Consider the following 3,671-nt stretch of genomic DNA (forward strand, 5'->3'; position numbering starts at 1 on the left):
AGTCAAAAAGAACATTGGCACAAAGTCAGAAAGTTTTTTACCAAAGCTATTTTTCTTCATCTCCTCATTATTCTAGGAATTTCTCAGTGATAGCCACCTTCATTGACTTTTCTTTTCTTTTCTTTTTTTTCTTTTTTTTCTTTTTTTTTTTTTTTTTGCCTTAATATGCTCCGAATTGTCACAATGGCACTTAATGGGTTCAGTGCTTACCCTGGCAGCTACTGTGAGCACAGTAGTCAGAGTAGCTCAAGGCTAGAGACCAACAGGGATAAATATGGATACCAAGATCTTTTCTAATTACTTTGGACAGATTATTTTCTCCTTCTTTATCTTAATCGCTATTACATTTCTGAAGCAAAAAAAGTTTCAAATGCATGAGATACTGCCTTTTAATGAGACTTGTGTCTAAGTTTATTGTGTCTCTGCTAATTAAGCCTTTATTGTTTCTGGGTTAGCTTTCCTAGCATACATGCTGACCATAGTATAAAACTTAAATGGACTCTGGAGATACCATATGTACTGTTAAAAAAAGGAAGGACAAAATCAGAACAAAGAACTTAAATCCCTGATACAGCAAAAAAGCTAAATTCCATCTGGAAAACACTGATAAAATTTTTCCCTTGAAAAGTTATATTAATACTGTACTGGGTTTATTTCAAACATTGTTTAAATTAGATGCATTTATCTTCCATGACTGTCATAAAATCTATATTAAATTTTAGAAATCTGGCCATCAAATTCTGTGTATGTTGTAAGTGAGAGAGCTAGTAAGATCATTTGAAACGCTGGGCAGAAAAAGGGAAGTATTTTTAAAAGAGGCACTGAACAGAAGGAAAACGATGGAACAAACTCTACAAAAGAAAAGGAGAACACCTGTGAGTACACCAGTATTAGCACAGTACCAATAGGCATGGGACATAAAGCAAAATCATTACCTCCTACTACTCTTTCCTCTGGCAAAACTCTTACTGAACCCAGAAAGAAACTCCATTTTGATCTCTTAGGTTTTATATCCATCTTATGAAAAAGAACTTACTGAGAAACAGGACATTAGTCAAAATACCAGGCTACAGAAATGTGTTTTATTTTTAGAAATGTGTTCTCCAGCATGTGACAGAATGTTCTGTCTTAAAGTCAGGGTCTATTTTGCTCTGATACTTCTGAAAAGTCAAGAAACAACAGTATTTTTAAAAGCTCTAGATTTTTATTTCAGTCACAGTCTTTCTATTCAAAGTGATCTTTCCAATCCATCTGAGGATGGGCTTGTATGCATTTATTACACATTTACATGCAAAAGTTTTAATGTGTAATCCAGATACAGGTCCCTGGAATGTTTTTGCTAACATAGTCAATTAAAGATCTCAGCTCTGGGTATTAATATAATGTGCACATCTATATCTTAGGGACAGGAGTGAAACTCAGTTACAACAATTTCACATTTCAGATTTTAGTTATTATTTCTTTCTTTCAAGAAAATGATGCTGTTCAAACTTAAACACCAGCCAGCCTCAGTGAGCACAGTAAATAAATTCATACTCAGAAATAGGCTCCCTCGTTATTTGTATCATATATCATGGTCTCTGAGCACTTTACAAGGAAAGCAGGCTGAGTCATATGATTTCATAGGTCCATCTGACACAATCAAGGCAATTCCCTCTACGTTAGAACTTTGAAAGCGAGCTGAAAGTTGGAGTTCACAGTGGTTTAACACACTAACCGCTGGTAAAAGTATCCCACATTGTTAGGCAAGACACTTTGAACCTACTTGCATACCAAAATATTTTTGGAGAAAGCTCAAATATCAGGGCTACTGATACTGCTTAGCCTATTCCTCAAACAGAATCCTAACCACTCCATTTTCCTGAGTCCATTTCTGTCGACTCAAGGGCATAACTCTTTACTTACTCTTTGGATGTAGACCTGCAACAATCTGTTTCTTCCCTATAGTTTCCAGGTGAAGAAAAAAATATCACAGAATCTTAGAGGTTGGAAGACACCTCGAAAGATCATGTAGCCCAACCTCCCTGCCAGAGCTGGATCACCTAGAGTACATCACACAGGGATGCGTCCAGGTGGGTTTTGAATGTCTCCAGTGAAGTAGACTCCACAACCTCTCTGAGCAGCCTGTCCCAGTGCGCTGTCACTCTCACAGTAAAGAAGTTTTTTCTGATGTTTATGTGGAACCTCCTATGTTCCAGCTTGCATCCATTGCCCCTTGTCCTATCACTAGACATTACTGAAAAAACCCTGGCTCCATCCTCCAGACACTCATCCTTAACATATTTGTAAACACTGATGAAGTCACCCCTGATTCCATGATTCAGAAGAGCTCCAACCACTCTCTGACATGAAAGGCAGCTCCATCTCCTCATCTTCCTGTCATGTCCTTCCTAAAAAGCTTGTATCCCGCCATTGCAACAGTCCAGTCATGGGAACCATCCCACCACATCTCTATGATCCAAAAAAAATCATGGCTCTGCAGTCACACACAGATCTCCACTTATTCCCCATGTTGCTCACATTAGCTTACAAGCACTCAGAGAGGCACACTGGCATGCTGATTTCCCATAAAGGGTCTGGGGGGTTTTCCCAATTTGATGTCTTGTAGACCCTTCCTTGCTTAACTGCACGTGTTTAAGGTGACCCCATTAAGCTCTATTTTGTTGGTTTTGTCTTTGCCTTCATTCATGCCACCCCAGCCCCTTTGCTTGTCAGCCCTTTCCATCGCTCCCTTACAGGGTTGTTGGCAATACTCCTAATCTCACATCACGCCCTTCTTTCCAGATCAGCCATCCTGCTGTCAAAGATGCCTCACTTAGTGAGGAGGATCCTGTCTCTCCAAGAAAATGCTGATCCTCAGACAGGGTCCCTTGGTCATAGAAGCCAAAACCCTGTTGCTAATGTCAGCTGCACAGACATTACAGCTGCACAACTGGTGCAGGTTTGTTCCTTCCAAACCACAGAAACATGCTCTGAACACTGCTAAAGGTATTAGGGTATTTTTTAGACATATAAAATTTACTTATATTTAGCATTTTAAAACGTGACTTTGAGTTATATTAAGCATATGTTTTACTGTGTAGAATATATTATTTAAAGAACAAACTTATTTAAAGAACAGGTGCTCAGCTTATACAACAGCATTTCAGCTTCAAACAGCTCATTACCTTTGGCAAATCTGTTAGGTCTGAGTGAAAAGTACAAAGGGATTCAAATGCTCTGGAAAGGAAAGAAGAGACAGCAAAGGTACATCATTTCCTTAAGGAACATCGGGGTTAAATAGGCACTAAGCTATCCTGATCCTAGGTAATATAAATTCTAAAGATCTAAAATAACAGTCTGATGGTCTTCACAGACTGATCTCATTTCTCTGCCCCATCTACACACCATAATCTTCTGTAAAATATCAGAGGAGTTACGGCAGCATTGAATGAGTGAAATCGAGCTCCAGCTTTATAATGTAATAAAATCACTGGGTTACCTAAATGTGTAATTTCCACCACAAAAACATTTTTACTTGAAGTTTCTATATGTTGGCCTAAAGGTGCTCTTGCCTAATTCTGAAGACAAGAACTATTTTGAAAGCAACTATTTGTAGTGATATTATTCATGATTGCTGATATACCTACTGTAGGAGCATCACTACCAGGTAAATCCACAGCTCCTGCTGA

Source organism: Chaetura pelagica, unplaced genomic scaffold (genome assembly GCF_000747805.2).
Source record: "Chaetura pelagica isolate M959 unplaced genomic scaffold, ChaPel_1.0 scaffold142, whole genome shotgun sequence".
NCBI lineage: Eukaryota > Metazoa > Chordata > Aves > Apodiformes > Apodidae > Chaetura > Chaetura pelagica.